The sequence below is a fragment of the Tachypleus tridentatus genome, chromosome 12, assembly GCF_004210375.1.
Source record: "Tachypleus tridentatus isolate NWPU-2018 chromosome 12, ASM421037v1, whole genome shotgun sequence".
In the NCBI taxonomy this organism is placed as follows: Eukaryota; Metazoa; Arthropoda; class Merostomata; order Xiphosura; family Limulidae; genus Tachypleus; species Tachypleus tridentatus.
The window spans coordinates 34,577,088-34,596,907 of NC_134836.1; the positions used below are offsets into that span (position 1 = coordinate 34,577,088).

General features: G+C 33.6%; 1 long non-coding RNA gene across 3 annotated transcripts in view; it reads right to left on the bottom strand.

Moving 5' to 3' along the window:
• Window positions 1–4,364: 4,364 nt before the first annotated feature.
• The window catches only part of LOC143235586 (uncharacterized), a 211,195-nt gene continuing 195,739 nt past the window's right edge, over window positions 4,365–19,820 (bottom strand). Inside the window, exons 1-4 of one of the 3 annotated variants that reach the window (XR_013019325.1) lie at window positions 19,624–19,779; window positions 18,851–18,958; window positions 18,254–18,364; window positions 4,365–4,555 (exon numbers count right to left, since the gene is read on the bottom strand). This is a non-coding gene — a long non-coding RNA (uncharacterized LOC143235586). Of the gene's footprint in view, window positions 4,556–17,951; window positions 18,143–18,253; window positions 18,365–18,850; window positions 18,959–19,623; window positions 19,780–19,820 lie in introns of those variants that run through there. The other 2 variants (XR_013019322.1, XR_013019323.1) reach the window with 2 other exon arrangements.

Sequence of the window (19,820 nt, forward strand, 5' to 3'; positions counted from 1 at the left end):
TGTTATAAAAGGAAACTGTGTATAGTATTGTAAAATTATAGTGAGGAGATATTTAAAATAGCATTTTATTGAACAGTCGTCCCCATCAGTATGTCTGCAGACTGTTAGAAACCGAGTTTCGATACTCGTGGTGGTCAGAGCAAAGACAGCACTTTGGGTAGCTTCCTGTCCAATAATAAAGAAACATTCTGCAAAGGCAGTACTACAGCTTCCTTGATATTGCAATAAAACGTTAGGTAGAACTGGTGGTAGTTAGTGAAAAACATAAGATAGGTGGGAAGGAAATGTTAGTATGAGTTTATAGTTTAAAAATCAGTAACAAAATAACATTGAAGCCTACAAAATTATACTTCCTACATTATAATAATAATGATTAATCATGAAAGAAAATTAAAAATACTTTTATTGTTGTTTCCATTCTTTTGGTTTTTTCCTATCTATCAGTTTTATTGACTAAACAATGTCTGTTTGTATTTTAACAACATAATGAGACAACCTAATTTCTTGGGCAAGGTTTTTACAGAGTTTATAAAATATACCGGTCTTGGTCTCAGCTGTCTAGTGTTGTTTTGAACAAACCTGATCTTGGTCTGAAAAGTGTCAAATTATATAAACACATCATTAACTGAACTAATTTTATGTACAATTAAAAGGTAAAAATGAATTTTTAATTAAAATGTTTAATTGCGGACATTTTCAAAAACACAGCTATTACTTGTAAGTTTTTATCTAAATAGATTCTATTATTTGTTTTTAAGTATCAAATTGAAATTATGGACAACTTTAAAAAGGGGAAAATCGTTGTTTTATAAATAATACAGGAACACTGGTAGATATAATTAAACAGATACTGATAGTCTCTGTTCTTTTAGAAAGGGTTTAGCCCCACAGCCTTCCTTCTCTTGAGATTGTTTGTTTGTTTTGAATTTCGCACAAAGATATTCGAGGGCTAGCTATGCTAGTCATCCCTAATTTAGCAGTGTAAGACCCATCGCCACTCTTTTACCACCGAATAGTGGGATTGACCGTCACATTATAACGCCCCCACGGCTGAAAGGCCAGCATGTTTGGCGCGACGGAGATGCGAACCCGTGACCCTCAGATCACGAGTCGTACGTTTTAACACGCTTGACCATGCCGGGTCTTTTCTTGAGATTGATTTTCAAGGAACGAAACCATTAACCTATATAACTCAATAGTCTAGAAGAAAATTAAAGTAAGAGAAACGTACTGAAATTTATCACTTAAACTCGTGTTCTTTGTTATGTGTTACTTTTGACCTATGTTCCCTAACAGCACTGGTCAGCTGTTACTTCCAGTCACAGACATAATTGTCGTCTGCTAAGTAGAACAAAAACAAAGCATCCACAACAAAGTAAAGACAACGATACGCTAGACTACATGATGCCACCATATTAGTGTATTAAATAAAAATAAAGAAAGTAGAAATTCCATGACATACGCTTGAAAGTTTAAAACAACAATAAATTGTACGAAAGAAATATAACACCTTCTAGCTTATTAGTCACTTATTACGTTATCTTCACATCCACTGGTAGTGTCACTGGTGGTACTGACGCAACACCAGGACTTAGTTGTGCCGAAGTTTATGGCACTGATACTAACAATGAAAGTCGCAGAAGGCCCTGGGGTTCTTAGAGGCATCTGGGACTAAGTATCTGCGACATCTTTATTTCCCTTCAGTAGAGAAAGCCACAGGTATCCTCAAGTATCTGAGGCTCTGTGTTGCCGGGACCCTCAGGTTACGAGTCCAGTGTGCGAAATTTAAAAACAAACCTTTCTTTCTTAGCGTTTTCACAGCTTCTCCCGATTCTCATTTTTATTCTTTATAAAATTATTATTTTCGAATCTCAAACCATCCTTCAAACTCAAAATCATGCTCCCTACAATCCGCAATCATGATTGGGTTGAAGAGAAACGTTTCTGACCGCCCATAGTTATTTTTCATTTCCCAAAGCTACCGTGCGTTGTTTTTGTTCTTGTCTCCATATGTTGAACTTATTTGTTTTCAAAACACACAATAGACAATGTTACCCATAACTTCAAACAACATTTGAATTAACATCTTTCCTTTGGAATGTTTCATTCACGTTTCAGTCCAACAAGAATACAGTAACAATTGTTTTATACTACACGTACGCCACTAACAATATTCTAGTTATTAAAACTATACGTCAAGTGTACATAACAATAAAAACAGTTGATAAAGCTACAAACAATAAACTTTCCTTTATAGTTATGTAATTTTTTAAAATTATTTTAAGCATAATTTTACTTTGCTATGAGAAGAGCTTGCATGTCTTTACATTTGACACCTGGGGCTTTTTGTCTTACAATGTAGTAAACTTGCATCCATCTTAATTGTTAAACTTACATTCTTTTCTACAAGTGTACAGAAAATATTTAAAACAGCAAAATATACGTTATATTTTATCATGTGTAATTTGTAGATCTGACTGATATTGTTTGGCAGTACTGTACTTTCTTAGGTAAATGTTAAAAAACGTTATGCATTTGATGAATACGGTGATCACATATCCCAGTAAAACTGTCACAGCCTTACGTTGTAGCTTCGTTTCTTTTTTAAAGATTATAAAGAAATTCAAACTTTCCAAAATTATGCGCACCTTACAAGTTCTAAATGTATACACGTGACTAACCGTGCAAGGCTCGTCCGTTATTCTTAGATAATCACCTGTTAAAAACAATACATCACACTGTTACAACTTTTCTTACTTTGTCTTCTGGGATTAATCTGTCATTGAGGAGTTTTGTATTTCAAAAACCTGACCAGCACCAAAAATAGAACCTGATAGTAGTTATTGATTAGGTTCAGCCAACATTTATTGAAATGTAAAAGTATAATTACTAATTGATAGATATTACTCGGGTAAAATAAACCTAGCATTTTAATTTAATTGTTTATATATACAAACAGACTCACTTGCTACAACGAACTGCCAACAGTTAGAATGATGGATATTATTTACAAACAGCAGGCAGAAACCTTATGTTTTGATCTATCAAATGGATATTGTTTCCTACGTTATCCTCCAATTAGAAATTGTAAGGCAAGGATGGAGTTTAATTTAAGATGTAGAAACTCCCAATGCGGAATGCAACATAAATAGTAATCTTTGGTAAGGTATATTTATAATTCTGATGACGAGAAACCCACTTTGATTAAAAATGCATCTCAGAACAACTGGTGTGGGTATTAAACGCTTATAGATAAGTAGAAAATAACAAATAAAACTCATCAATTAAAGGGTTAATATATTTCAGATCTTCTAAGCTGCATTAAGGTATACTACACCTGGTAAAAGTAGGAACATAAAACAGTTGATCATTTAAAGAAGTCTATATATTACAATAACAGGAAAGTCCAGGCGACAAAGGAGAAAATTTACTTTTCCCAGCTTCTCCAAACAGCGAGAACTATAGAGCACATTAAGTTATTCGATGTTCTCAAAAGTGATTAAGTTAAGTAGTTTCTAGTATTACCCAGTGTTATTTTGAAGTTCTTTTTCCCCATTTTAAGCCTGATTAAGTCTTAAAGAACGACTGTAAATGTTCTGAAAAAGGCAGTTTCTTATTATTCGCACCGTTAAGAGTTAATTGCGACGTACCGACCTTCTTCTACATGTTATTTCGTAACATATTTTATAAATAGTGCGTTTCTTCGTAAGATTCTTTCATTGACAATGTGCTGCTAGCAGTTACCACCTTGTTGAAAGCGGGTGGTAGGAAAGGTATCGCATTCTGACAGACATTCGCATGAGATGAGTTTAGCATTTAACACTAGTAGTTGTAGAAGGATTAATGGATCAACAGATGAAACCTATTACTTACCGAACAAGTAATAGTCGTTACGTAGCATTGTGAATTATATGTTTAAAATTATCCCGTCCATCAAGCAGGTCGTCTTATGCATTATTTTACAGAAAGTGTAATTTACATCCATTTGAAATTCTTCACGGCTCTATGTATATTTAATAGTAATTATTTTAAAGGGTTGAACTGTAATCAACCGAGTAACTTACGAATGCGCTTCGAAAATTAAGAAAATTATCTGAAGGATGATATTTAATTTTATTAATAAAAATCACAATAAATAAAAGCATAAGTAAAATAACAAGGTGAAGTCTGTTTAATAGAATTGATGGTAAACATTTACGTGAAATGTATTATCGTGCGATTTAGAAACTCTCGATTTCACCGATAAAATAAGACTTAATGAGATTGAAATATAGTTACAACGCACGTGTGTTCGTTCAAATATAAAGTAACAATTACGTTACACGAGCAGTCGAGTTATCTGGACTTCAGAAAGGAGAATGAAGTGTTTGTAAAAATAGTTTATTTGAAACACGTGTAACAATGTCAAAATAAAAACTAATACTGGAAACAATTTAAGAAACAAATAAACGTGTAATCTAGTAAAAGGAATTAAACTGGAACCAGGCTACTGGAGAGAATAAACTTCATTCTTTCTTACTGCACGTGCAGGACGTACAACTGCAGGGCTCTCCTTCTGTAAAGGAGAAAAGATTAGACGTTATTTTAAAAGTATTATTTACACAAGTAATTCATAAGTTTCTCTTATACAAAATTTTTTTAATAGTAACTAGTAGGAGCTTACATACCTGTACACTTGCATGGACTTTTCTCAGTGTCGTCTTTTCTCATGCACGAAGTACATTTACATCCGTCTTTCTGGCCGCACGTACATTTGTCGCTACAGGTGCAGGTAGGATCTTAAAAGATCAGTATGGTGTAGAGTTAATTGTATTTTAAGTTATCGTTAAATACGTACAAAGCTGGTGATGTGAATAAATTAAAAGAGCAAAGAAGTTATTGCATATTTGATTTCATAAATTAAGCATACTAATTGCTTACAGTAACAGAGTCCAGGAGTTTTCGGATAGTTTGTTATTACATACTGTTAGGGACATAGAAGACAACGCCATATGCATAGAATTATTGTAGCAGTTACCATTGATAGCAATAGTTTTCATAAGCCTGATTATTGGTTATGTATTTGTCGTTTAGTTTAACTAATATAGTGAAGTTACCTTTTCTATAGAACAGTGTTATAACAATAATCAGTGATGACGAGAAACCCACTTGTTGAGAAATTTATATGCAAAAACGGCTCGTTTGGGCTGAGAAAACACTTTACATAGAAGAGCGAACAACGTTTCGACCTTCTTCGGTCATCGTCAGGTTCACAAAGAAAGAGGTAACTGACCGGAAGCTGACCACATGTTTGAAAGGGGTTGTGTAACTGTGTGTCGAAATGTAGAGGGCGGTATTAGATGTTTGAATATATAGTTTTATTTATTATATTAATATAGGTATAAAGGCGTTCCTTTATATTGGTTTATTTTGGGTTTAAGTTGTTGTATAAGTAAGGCTTCTTTAATTTTACGTTTGTTTCTTTATTTAGTATTTGAGTGTTTTCTATGGTTATGTTGTGTTTATTTGACTTGCAGTGTTCGAAAACGTGTGAAGGTGACTTTTTATGTTCTTTGAATCTGGTTTCAATCACATTAACTCTATACATCCCAACATCAACTTCACATGTGAACAGGAAGAAAACAATCAAATATCATTTCTTAACCTCAAAATTACAAGAACTGATACACAATTTCAAACAGAAATCCACCGAAAAATCACCCATACTGGACTATACATTCCTTGGGACTCAGCACATGAAACAAAACAAAAACTCAACATACTAAGAAACCAAATAAACACAGCCATAAAACTATGCTCACCAGATAAAATTAACGATGAATTAGACAAAATAAAACAATACTTCACCAACATCAATAAGTTTCCTCCACAAACCGTAGAAAACATTATACGCACACACCTAGACAGAAAGCAAAATCAACCAACTAAAGTAAATACAGCTCACGAATCAAAAAACTACGAAACCATATACTGCTGTATACCATATATTCCCGACATCAGCAAACAAATAACCAACATTTGGCAAAAATTAGTAACAAAATATGACATTCCAATTAATACCAAATTTATTCAAAACCCGGCACAAAACTGAGGTCTATACTATGTAAAAACTACACTGACAAACACCACACCAACATTATTTATAAAATACAATGTGATAACTGCCACGACTTCTATATTGGAGAAACAAGTAGAAAATGGAAACCAGATTCAAAGAACATAAAAGTCACCTTCACACGTTTTCGAACACTGCAAGTCAAATAAACACAACATAACCATAGAAAACACTCAAATACTAAATAAAGAAACAAACATAAACAAACGCCAAATTAAAGAAGCCTTACTTATACAACAACTTAAACCCAAAATAAACCAATATAAAGGAACGCCTTTATACCTATATTAATATAATAAATAAAACTATATATTCAAACATCTAATACCGCCCCTACATTTCGACACACAGTTACACAACCCTTTCAAACATGTGGTCAGCTTCCGGTCAGTTACCTCTTTCTTTGTGAACCTGACGATGAGTAAATGTGTCCAAATTAGTAAAAAAGAATAATATATCCCAATATTTATTATAAGTGATATGAACATGACCAGAAAAGTGCTTCCTCTAATATCTACTATTTGTGATAAAAACACACGTAACTTCAGATATTAGGTGTATCACTTTCAAATGATTTTCCAGCTTCTGTTGTTAAACGTAACAGAAAAAAATAATACCGCCTGTCCGCCCCATCAGTGGCAAGTTTGTAGGCTTAAAACGCTGAAAGTTTGGGTTTCAATATAAGCAAACCAATACAATAAATAAGGCATAAATAACTAATGCACAAAATTAAAGGGTGAAAGTTACAATGTAAGTGTGAAGTAACATTTACAAAGTGTTATTATAACTCATGTCAAATTTATAAATTAGTCTGATAATAATAATATAGTCATCAAGGGCTCAATGAATTGGTTATATAAGTAGAGTCTATAGTAATACACCAGCTTCATTCATAACAATATAAAGAATTAATACAGAATGCTGGTTTATATTTAATGGCAAATAGTTTATTAAAATCATTATTTAAGTTTTTTCTCCGACCAGATAATTATTGTAAATTGAAATGCCTACACCCCCGCTAGTACAGCGGTATGTCTCCGGATTTACAACCCTAAAATTAGGGGTTTGATTACCCTCGGTGGGCTGAACAGATAGCTCTTTGTGGCTTTGCTATACGAAAAACACACACACATTCAAAATGCCGACGCTATCAGCTGTTTTAAATACTGATAAACTTGTCATTGCAAACTTTTAATATCAAAACGTCTTCTCAACTCGACCACTCGCTCCTACTTTTCAGTTTATCACCAAAAACTGTAAGATGTTTTAAAACTGTTCTCAGATCTTTTTATAAAAGAGAGCTACCATTTTCTTTTTTTTTTATTGGAATCTTTGGTGTAGGTGTTTTTTCTTTCTTTACTCTGCCATTTCTGTAAAAATTGCTTTTGTTATGTCTGATTGCTGCAGTTCGAACAAGAGAAATCAAAAGGGTTTGTGTCTGTATATGGACATAGATTCACCAGACCACCCGATGTTGTTTATTTGGCCACAGATGTAAAAATTGATGTAGTTAGGTAGAAATTTAGACTTTTTACGTTTGTTGGTTCTGTGTTATTGGTAAATGTCTCAGCTAAACCCATAGCCATACGTATTTTACGTGATAATGACACAGCTAAACCATTATTGTTAGAAGGTATTCTGCCTTTAAATTTTAGTTTTGCTACTGATGAGTCTGTTATTTCTCAGGACATTAAAGGTAGATTTGTTATTTTTCTTCTTTATAACATTTGTTCAACATCAGACATATTTTCGGGACCAGTTGTTCTTGGAGTAACACCTATTCTGCCAATTAAAGGTGTAACATGGCTGTTGGGAAACGATTTGGTTTGGGGAAAGTGTTGATAAGTCCAAGATGGTTAGCAAGGTGACCTCTCTTTCGTATAAGGATGATGTTATTGTTGAAGTGAATCCAAAGAAATTACTATTCAACAAGCGAACATAAAAATGAAACTCAAAATAACAAAAACCAGTTTTGCAGGTGAATATATAGTTGATATTCCTTTGGATTTCAGAACTGCTTCACATCGATGTTGTATGTTTTCAATGAATGATTGACTTACCTCCTTCTTTGAGTAATGCAAAAAGGTTATCTTCCATGTTTGGCTTGAAATCGTTTATTAACTGGTTTAACTCAGCCCATGCATTTTCATACTTTCAAGATATGTTTTAATTCCACAACTGTAGAGAAACTTGTTTCATCATTTTATTGGCTAATTGTAATAAGATGATCTAACAAATTGCAGCAAGTGCACAACACTTTTCATGAAAAATGTAACTAAAATCATGAAAAGTTCAAGCATTTAGGAAAGTCAGAGTTAAAATTAGGATCCAAAATCATATTTAAACAGATCTCGTAAAGTGCGTACGAAAAACATACGGTTTACATATTCTTATGTTATCTAATAGAAGATGGAACAAATTAACACCATTTTCATGGGAGGGTACAATATTTTTTGCTCACTCCCCATATGTTTAGCTATTATTATTTTTTGATAATATGGTAAAAGTTTATTAGGTCCACAAAGTAATTTTGACGAATTTCACATCCTTGTGTAACGTATTGTTTTGTTTGTTTGTTTTGGGATTTCGCACAATGCTACTCGAGGGCTATCTGTGCTAGCCGTCCCTAATTTAACAGTGTAAGGCTAAAGGAAAGGCAGCTAGTCATCACCACCAACCGCTAACTCTTAGGCTACTCTTTTACCAACGAATATTAGGATTGAACGTCACATTATAACGCCCCCACGGCTGAAAGAGCAAGCATGTTTGGCGCGACGGGGATGCGAAATCAGATTTCGAGTCGCATGCCTCAACGCGCTTGGCCATGCCGGGCCTTCATCTTAAAGGAATAAAGTCAAAAGTGGCAACCAGATTGTTAGCTACACTTATGGCACTGATAAAAATGTTACAGCAAATATACATTCACCAGTTAGCTAGGCCAAGGTGTTTTGTTTAATTTAGAGCATGAGGGTTGGGAGAAAGAAACTTGGCGGAGCTAATTAAAGATTAAATATTTACTGGAAAATTCTTATCAATGTTATCAGTGCAGTTACCATTTGATTATAAATTTTATTCTTTTGAGATAAACTAAAATACTTGGTTTCTATTTTAGGTTTATTATAAAACCTGGGAGTGAACAAAAATTATTTCTCTTCACCCTCTTTTCTGTTTCTTGTAATTTTGATGAATTAATTGTTGTTTTTGTAGACAGTTTTTTTTTGTGGTTCAAGCATGAGGAAGAAGTTCTCGAAGATGGTTGCTTTAAAGATGGTGATTTGACAAGGAGGTGTTTTAAAGCTTCTAGTATGATGATTGAAAATCTAATTACGAGTAGCAGATCTAGACAGTAGAGGGCTGCCCCATGTCCCAGAGAAAAAGGCAAGACCAGAATTAGAATTTTTTGCGTGTTTTTCATACAGCAAAGCCACAAAGGGCTTTCTGCTCAGCCCACCGAGGGGAATCGAACCCCTGATTTTAGCGTTGTAAATCCGGAGACATACCGCTGTACTAGCGGGGGCAGATTTTTTTAATTTTTTTTGCAGTATAAACACTTATAATTACAATTTCACATCCAGTTATATGCATGGTAATTAATTTTAGACACACAGAACTTACAATGTACTTTGTCTATACTGTTTGTTTATATGAACTATAATTACTAACATTGAACATTAAAATGGCGAAAGAGAAAGACATTATAAAGAACTTATCACAATTTTTGATGACTTTAACATATATAAAATGTATCATCTATCATAATTTCACTGTGCAGTTTGCTTCCAAAAACTTGTGTACTTCAGTAATATTGTACCGATTAACTAGTTCTATTCTATAAAATTATTTTGGAATTGAGGAATTCAAAAAGTTTAATAATAAAATATGTACACTTCAGATATTAAGTATAATGTTTTGTAGTTCATGAATACTTTTCCAGCTTTTGGAAGTTTCGTATTTAACTTTTACAAATATGCTGTTTTACAGCGTGAAATGTAAAAATAATAAAATTGTTAATGTTTTATCGGCTCTGTTGTTCAGGTGATTGTTTAATATTGGAACCATTCAGTGTCTTTGTTCTATAATACTTATGTGATGGTCAAAGAACCTCAGAAACTGCCAATTCATTTTTAGAGATTAACACCCATCTATATAGTGTAAGAAATAATTTTATGCTTATTTTTTCAACATAACAAGAGTGACAAATAATGATATACTTTTTAATTAATTTTAGGTTGGTTATGAAGTTGGAATTAATATTCTGTTCTTTATCTATAATAAAAATAATGTGTGTGTTTGTGACTGCTGTAACTCCAAGATGAAGAAGTCTAGAAATCTAAAATATTGTATCCATACTGAGTGGACCTTGAGGATGTGTACTGGGTTATTATTATTTATTAATTCATGTGTATGTACAGATACATATTTTTGTGCGGTAAGTTAATAAAAAACAAAAGGAAAAATGTGACCATCATAGCTTCATCAAAAAAGAACTTTGAAACCTCAAATTTTTCCCTCATACTAGATGAACCCTCAGGGTGTACAGTTTTGTGTTAATTTTTCATGTTTGCATGCATGTTCATTTTATAATGATGCAGTCTAGCTAAAATCACACACAAAAAGAAGTTGTTCATTACCTAACAACATTTAATTTGTAGAACAATTAGTGCCATTGATGATAATGATAACATAACAGTAAAAGTATGTTAATTCAGAAATGGTTTAAGTTTAAAATTGCACAGGGACAGTCATTCAATGTTGTTTGTTTAAAACAGCAAAGTGCATGATTTCCTGATGGCCAGCATTATGTTGAGGGTTCCAGAGTTGGTGCTAGTAAAAACCTTTTACGACTTGCAAACAAATGGAAAAATGACAGCTATATCAACCTAATGACCCAAAAGAAGCCGAGTACTTTCGCTGGTAATTATGTATAATATTTCAAAAGAGTTTTAAATCCAACGACATATTCCCAGTTATTCTCAGTGCTTAAGTCATGACAATAATGAAAATTGTTTTAGTGTTCTTCGACAACATAAGCAAATAGACTGAGGTTCTCCGGATCTTGAGAGGACAAAATAAATGTTTTGAATTTCATGTTACAAATGTTTTGCTGAGGAAAGATATCTTAAGTATTTGATAAAAATAAGTATAAAATATGTGTACACATATCTACGAAGAACATGAAAGAAAGAATGCAGTTTACATTGTAGATTTTTAATGAAAAAAACAGTAAAAATGAATTAGAAAAAATCAATAACTTTATCATGTTTTTTAAAAGATTTACTGACAGATTTTTCAAAGTAAATATATTTCGCTTATAGTAATCAACAGTTCATTTAAACATACTCATTAATACTTAATCCACAAGGAAATGACTTTTCAACTAATTTCTTCAATATTTTGATTATTAATTAAAACAAACTGTAAATGTGATAACTAAATAGACTTAAAATTCTGAATGTCAAAGTGAAGAACTTCAACCAATTGCGGGTAACCGCCAGGAGTAAGTACGACTCTGGCCAACCTATATCAGAGCAGGTCATTTTAAAAAATATGGAAAGTCGTTTATTTGATAAAATCTATGGTTTGGCGTCTGTAGGGTGCTAGGGCGGCGGTAAAACCCGAACTACTTAGCACCAACCAGGGTTGATAGCTTCCGAACAATTCCCTGGCGACGAATGAATGAACAGCCTGACATCTGGAATAGAGGCATTGATAGATACCTATTCCAACACATGTTTACGTACCCAAAGTGAAACCGGTGCAACTGACATTTCTACCAGTGGAGGTAGTAGCCGAACCACACAGATGGACGGCTTAAGTTATGGAATCTCGCATAACGAGAAAAAAGACAGCCATATCATGACGATGGACGGCAATTATAATTTAAGATAAGAACCAGATGTTTCCATAGAACAGACAGGCACAACAATGTTTGTGCATCTAGCAAACAAACACAACTCGTTGGCACAAGCACGATTTGAATTTTATGGAAAAGATGACAGCAACTCTGACGCGATCGCTTGTCATCTTCCAAAATCTCTTTATCGGCGAACTTCTATGTTTGCAGCAGATTCATATAGCTTTGGCTGCGAGATCTGCGAAATGAAATTTAAGACTAGGTCGGGCTTATCTCAACATAAGAGACATCGTCATCCTACAATCAGAAACGCCTGAGGTATACTATCACAAGGAGTCAGAATGCCATGGGGTAGTATGGTCCGAGGAAGAAATACGAACCCTCCGGGATGCGGAAGCAGTATACACGGGTCACAAAAACATAAATGTTCTTTGTGCAGGATATCTATCTTGAAAAACTCCTAAGCAAGTCTCAGATGACTCAATAAGGTACAACCACCCGTCCACGTTGATTCAAATAACACCATGAGTCGTGGAGATCCTCTTGATATCGTACAGTTTGAAGCACTAAATTGAGAAGGAATACTTCTCCCTGAATAAAGTTATAAATTCTGTTCGTACCTCAATCAACTGAGAGATCAGAGGGGACTCGATGAAGTAACATGGCAAGAGGTTAAAATTGTGAATAAACAATGGGTTGACGAGCTTTCCCATTCATAAGCATCTTGAAACAATGAAAGAACTTCAAAGCAGGCGATTAGAAACCCAAAAACTACCTGAAAGCCATACCAGAGACGTCTCTTCCGAGTGGAACATTTTAAAAAGTACCAGACAATGTTCGATTTGGAACTCAAACGCCTAGCTGTTGAGATAGTGGATGGCCGGAATGCTGTCTAATATAGCCTTGGTAAAGATCAGATGAAAGACCACTACAATCAAGTCTAAGATGTTGCTAATGGTAACACCAATTTACGAATGCCCACTACCACCTATGGCAAAAGAGACTCATATTCTGGAATCCATAACATCAAAGGAAGTAAAGGTGGCCCTGGGAGGCGTTATAAAGAAACGATAAATCCCACTATTGGTTGGTAAAAGAGTAGCTGAAGGTTTGACGTTAGGTGGTGATGATTAGTACCTTCTTTCTAGTGTTACACTGCTAAATTAGGGACGATGTGTGTGTGTGTTTTTATAGCAAAGCCACGGCGGTCTATCTACTCAGCCAACAGAGGGGAATCGATTCCCTCATTTTATCTATAATTAGCTGGTAGTTCGTGCTTCAAAGGAACACCAAATTTCTGTAGTAAAACAAATTGCAAGGGGTAATGGTAATTTTGTTTTATACTATAATTATAATTTGAAAAAAATACCGCTAATTACTAATAAGTATTTAAAACAGGATACACCGTTTGAAACTATATCACCTCGTGAAATTGGTTGACACCTCATTTTTGGTTTTTCGGTTACCGTGTGGTAAGGAACAAGATATACAGAAATGATTACGATATTTACAGACCTTACCAAAACGTGACTCAGTCATTACATAGATATTGTTATAAAAGGAAACTGTGTATAGTATTGTAAAATTATAGTGAGGAGATATTTAAAATAGCATTTTATTGAACAGTCGTCAGACAGAAACCGAGTTTCGATACTCGTGGTGGTATGTCTGGGTAGACTGTTATAAACCGAGTTTCGATACTCGTGGTGGTAGTGAAAACATAAGAGCAGTATGAGTTTATAGTTTACAGCACTTTGGGTAGCTTCCTGTCCAATAATAAAGAAACATTCTGCAAAGGCAGTACTACAGCTTCCTTGATATTGCAATAAAACGTTAGGTAGAACTGGTGGTAGTTAGTGAAAAACATAAGATAGGTGGGAAGGAAATGTTAGTATGAGTTTATAGTTTAAAAATCAGTAACAAAATAACATTGAAGCCTACAAAATTATACTTCCTACATTATAATAATAATGATTAATCATGAAAGAAAATTAAAAATACTTTTATTGTTGTTTCCATTCTTTTGGTTTTTTCCTATCTATCAGTTTTATTGACTAAACAATGTATGTTTGTATTTTAACAACATAATGAGACAACCTAATTTCTTGGGCAAGGTTTTTACAGAGTTTATAAAATATACCGGTCTTGGTCTCAGCTGTCTAGTGTTGTTTTGAACAAACCTGATCTTGGTCTGAAAAGTGTCAAATTATATAAACACATCATTAACTGAACTAATTTTATGTACAATTAAAAGGTAAAAATGAATTTTTTAATTAAAATGTTTAATTGCGGACATTTTCAAAAACACAGCTATTACTTGTAAGTTTTTATCTAAATAGATTCTATTATTTGTTTTTAAGTATCAAATTGAAATTATGGACAACTTTAAAAAGGGGAAAATCGTTGTTTTATAAATAATACAGGAACACTGGTAGATATAATTAAACAGAAACTGATAGTCTCTGTTCTTTTAGAAAGGGTTTAGCCCCACAGCCTTCCTTCTCTTGAGATTGTTTGTTTGTTTTGAATTTCGCACAAAGATATTCGAGGGCTAGCTATGCTAGTCATCCCTAATTTAGCAGTGTAAGACCCATCGCCACTCTTTTACCACCGAATAGTGGGATTGACCGTCACATTATAACGCCCCCACGGCTGAAAGGCCAGCATGTTTGGCGCGACGGAGATGCAAACCCGTGACCCTCAGATCACGAGTCGTACGTTTTAACACGCTTGACCATGCCGGGTCTTTTCTTGAGATTGATTTTCAAGGAACGAAACCATTAACCTATATAACTCAATAGTCTAGAAGAAAATTAAAGTAAGAGAAACGTACTGAAATTTATCACTTAAACTCGTGTTCTTTGTTATGTGTTACTTTTGACCTATGTTCCCTAACAGCACTGGTCAGCTGTTACTTCCAGTCACAGACATAATTGTCGTCTGCTAAGTAGAACAAAAAACAAAGCATCCACAACAAAGTAAAGACAACGATACGCTAGACTACATGATGCCACCATATTAGTGTATTAAATAAAAATAAAGAAAGTAGAAATTCCATGACATACGCTTGAAAGTTTAAAACAACAATAAATTGTACGAAAGAAATATAACACCTTCTAGCTTATTAGTCACTTATTACGTTATCTTCACATCCACTGGTAGTGTCACTGGTGGTACTGACGCAACACCAGGACTTAGTTGTGCCGAAGTTTATGGCACTGATACTAACAATGAAAGTCGCAGAAGGCCCTGGGGTTCTTAGAGGCATCTGGGACTAAGTATCTGCGACATCTTTATTTCCCTTCAGTAGAGAAAGCCACAGGTATCCTCAAGTATCTGAGGCTCTGTGTTGCCGGGACCCTCAGGTTACGAGTCCAGTGTGCGAAATTTAAAAACAAACATTTCTTTCTTAGCGTTTTCACAGCTTCTCCCGATTCTCATTTTTATTCTTTATAAAATTATTATTTTCGAATCTCAAACCATCCTTCAAACTCAAAATCATGCTCCCTACAATCCGCAATCATGATTGGGTTGAAGAGAAACGTTTCTGACCGCCCATAGTTATTTTTCATTTCCCAAAGCTACCGTGCGTTGTTTTTGTTCTTGTCTCCATATGTTGAACTTATTTGTTTTCAAAACACACAATAGACAATGTTACCCATAACTTCAAACAACATTTGAATTAACATCTTTCCTTTGGAATGTTTCATTCACGTTTCAGTCCAACAAGAATACAGTAACAATTGTTTTATACTACACGTACGCCACTAACAATATTCTAGTTATTAAAAGTATACGTCAAGTGTACATAACAATAAAAACAGTTGATAAAGCTACAAACAATAAACTTTCCTTTATAGTTATGTAATTTTTTAAAATTATTTTAAGCATAATTTTACTTTGCTATGAGAAGAGCTTGCATGTCTTTACATTTGTAGACATTTGACACCTGGGGCTTTTTGTCTTACAATGTAGTAAACTTGCATCCATCTTAATTGTTAAACTTACATTCTTTTCTACAAGTGTACAGAAAATATTTAAAACGGCAAAATATACGTTATATTTTATCATGTGTAATTTGTAGATCTGACTGATTGTTTGGCAGTACTGTACTTTCTTAGGTAAATGTTAAAAAACGTTATGCATTTGATGAATACGGTGATCACATATCCCAGTAAAACTGTCACAGCATTACGATGTACCTTCCTTTCTTTTTTAAGGATTATAAAGAAAATCAAACTTTCCAAAATTATGTGCACCTTACAAGTTCTAAATGTATACAAGTGACTAACCGTACAAGGCTCGTCCGTTATTCTTGGATAAATCACCTGTTAAAAACAATACATCACACAATACACTGTTACAACTTTTCTTACTTTTTCTTCTGGGATTAGTCTGTCATTGAGGAGTTTTGTATTTCAAAAACCTGACCAGCACCAAAAATGAAACCTCATAGCAGTTACTGATTAGGTTCAGCAAACATTTATTGAAATGTAAAAGTATAATTACTAATTGATAGATATTACTCGGGTAAAATAAACCTAGCATTTTAATTTAATTGTTTATATATACAAACAGACTCACTTGCTACAACGAACTGCCAACAGTTAGAATGATGGATATTATTTACAAACAGCAGGCAGAAACCTTATGTTTTGATCTATCAAATGATATAGTTTCCTACGTTATCCTCCAATTAAAAATTGTAAGGCAAGGATGGAGTTTAATTTAAGATCTAGAAACTCCCAATGCGGAATGCGACATAAGTAGTAATCTTTGGTAAGGTATATTTATAATTCTGATGACGAGAAACCAACTTTGATTAAAAATGCATCTCAGAACAACTGGTGTGGGTATTAAACGCTTATAGATAAGTAATAAACAACAAATAAAACTCATCAATTAAAGGGTTAATATATTTCAGCTCTTCTAAGATACATTAAGGTATACTTCACCTGGTAAAAGTAGGAACATAAAACAGTTGATCATTTAAAGAAGTCTATATATTACAATAACAGGAAAGTCCAGGCGACAAAGGAGAAAATTTACTTTTCCCAGCTTCTCCAAACAGCGAGAACTATAGAGCACATTAAGTTATTCGATGTTCTCAAAAGTGATTAAGTTAAGTAGTTTCTAGTATTACCCAGTGTTATTTTGAAGTTCTTTTTCCCCATTTTAAGCCTGATTAAGTCTTAAAGAACGACTGTAAATGTTCTGAAAAAGGCAGTTTCTTATTATTCGCACCGTTAAGAGTTAATTGCGACGTACCGACCTTCCTCTACATGTTATTTCGTAACATATTTTATAAATAGCGCGTTTCTTCGTAAGATTCTTTCATTGACAATGTGCTGCTAGCAGTTACCACCTTGTTGAAAGCGGGTGGTAGGAAAGGTATCGCATTCTGACAGACATTCGCATGAGATGAGTTTAGCATTTAACACTAGTAGTTGTAGAAGGATTAATGGATCAACAGATGAAACCTATTACTTACCGAACAAGTAATAGTCGTTACGTAGCATTGTCAATTATATGTTTAAAATTATCCCGTCCATCAAGCAGGTCGTCTTATGCATTATTTTACAGAAAGTGTAATTTACATCCATTTGAAATTCTTCACGGCTCTATGTATATTTAATAGTAATTATTTTAAAGGGTTGAACTGTAATCAACCGAGTAACTTACGAATGCGCTTCGAAAATTAAGAAAATTATCGGAAGGATGATATTTAATTTTATTAATAAAAATCACAATAAATAAAAGCATAAGTAAAATAACAAGGTAAAGTCTATTTAATAGAATTGATGGTAAACACTTACATGAAACGTATTATCGTGCGATTTAGAAACTCTCGATTTCACCGATAAAACAAGACTTAGTGAGATTGAAATATAGTTACAACGCACGTGTGTTTGCTCAAATATAAAGTAACAATTACGTTACACAAGCAATCGAGTTATCTGGACTTCAGAAAAGAGAATGAAGTGTTTGTAAAAATAGTTTATTTGAAAAACGTTAAACAATGTCAAAATAAAAACTAATACTGGAAACAATTTAAGAAACAAATAAACGTGTAATCTAGTAAAAGGAATTAAACTGGAACCAGGTTACTGGAGAGAAAAAACTTCATTCTTTCTTACTGCACGTGCAGGACGTACAACTGCAAGGCTCTCCTTCTGTAAAGGAGAAAAGATTAGACGTTATTTTAAAAGTATTATTTACACAAGTAATTCATAAGTTTCTCTTATACAAAATTTTTTAATAGTAACTAGTAAGAGCTTACATACCTGTACACTTGCATGGACTTCCCTCAGTGTCGTCTTTTCTCATGCACGAAGTACATTTACATCCGTCTTTCTGGCCGCACGTACATTTGTCGCTACAGGTGCAGGTAGGATCTTAAAAGATCAGTATGGTGTAGAGTTATTTGTATTTTAAGTTATCGTTAAATATGTACAAAGCTGGTAATGTGAATAAATTAAAAGAGCAAAGAAGTTATTGCATATTTGATTTCATAAATTAAGCATACTAATTGCTTACAGTAACAGAGTCCAGGAGTTTTCGGATAGTTTGTTATTACATACTGTTAGGGACATAGAAGACTTATTTACAACGCCATATGCATAGAATTATTGTAGCAGTTACCATTGATAGCAATAGTTTTCATAAGCCTGATTATTGGTTATGTATTTGTAGTTTAGTTTAACTAAGATAGTGAAGTTACCTTTTCTATAGAACAGTGTTATAACAATATAACCTATTTCACCACCGCCCTGAGAATTACTAAGCTAAGTAGCGACGAAAACAGAATGTCGTTAATTTATAACATGCTCCAGTTAATATTTTAAAGGAGTGTCTTTGGCTATTAAGGAAATCTTACATACCTTTACACTTACAACTCCAATCAGTTTCGTCTTTTTTGTTGCACGTGGTGCACTTACATCCTCTTTCCTTTCCACACGTGCACTCCTGAGCGCAGGTGCACAGTGAATCTTTGAACAACAGAAAGAGTACAAGTGTTTACCGCTATTATGTTGATTTATAATAATACGTGTACAACTAATAACGCAACAAACTGGTCAGTTGACATGTAGGAAAGGTCAACAGCGAAGGAAATTAACAATATTTTGTAATACAATCAATTACATAAAGGTTTCTCAGTAATACAAACTCAAGGAGTTCAACGAATTAATGTTTATTAATAATAAAAAATCACTTACATTCGAGACAGGTACATCATTGGAAGAGAACACCTGTACTATCAATTATAGTGTACAGTTCCACGTTTAAGATAGATTATAGGTCACGTTTAAAGTAAAACATTAAGAGTTTTCAGCTTTACACAACATAGAAACTATTTCGTCGTTAGGGAAAGTTATGTGAACGATAAGATTTAATTGTTATATTTAAGACTAAAGAATAGATAATCTGAATCACAAAGTATTAAACGAAGAAAGGACCACACTACTACTTCACGAACCATGGGAAGTCAACATACAAAGAAGGAAGATATATAAGTGTTTGTTACTATTAAACAGCCACAAATGCATGTTTATCTCGGGTAAAAACACAATTCCGCCAAAATCTTTTATCATATAATATTATCTTCTAACACAAACTATGTTAGTTTATCATGTAATACAACCCCACAACTTACCTCTACATTTACATACTGATTCGGACATTTTGAATTTGAAATTTATTTATTATCATCCAAACACTGCTTCCACTAAAACTCAGCTAGCGCATGAACGTTTTATATTGACCAGGAGCAAGAGTCGTGTGCAAAATAACCAACAACGAACCATGTGTTATATCTAGCCAATCATAATAAGTAATCATGTCCTAATTAGT